Below are 218 nucleotides of genomic sequence, written 5' to 3' on the forward strand. Positions count from 1 at the left end.
GGTGGGCGCAAAGCCCCCCCCCTGCCGATCACGTAGGTTTGCGCTGGACCAAAAGAGTTAAAGCAAGAAGCCATTCCACTGCATCTCCAACCCACTGCTAGGAGCAAGACCGCTATTTCTAGTTGAACGTGGGAGTGGAGAAGAATCCCTCCAAGTCTCCCACCCAGCCTGCAAGCTGCCGGCTGAAGTTGTTAGTCGGGTGCCGGCTGCGCGTACCA

General features: G+C 57.8%; 1 protein-coding gene across 1 annotated transcript in view; it reads right to left on the minus strand.

The window, feature by feature from the left end:
* Positions 1 to 218, minus strand: part of CPEB1 (cytoplasmic polyadenylation element binding protein 1) — a gene marked incomplete at its 3' end in the record, with an annotated part of 35,007 nt that overhangs the window by 23,869 nt on the left and 10,920 nt on the right. The window lies entirely within an intron of this gene.

Source organism: Phaethon lepturus, unplaced genomic scaffold (genome assembly GCF_000687285.1).
Source record: "Phaethon lepturus isolate BGI_N335 unplaced genomic scaffold, ASM68728v1 scaffold31393, whole genome shotgun sequence".
In the NCBI taxonomy this organism is placed as follows: Eukaryota; Metazoa; Chordata; class Aves; order Phaethontiformes; family Phaethontidae; genus Phaethon; species Phaethon lepturus.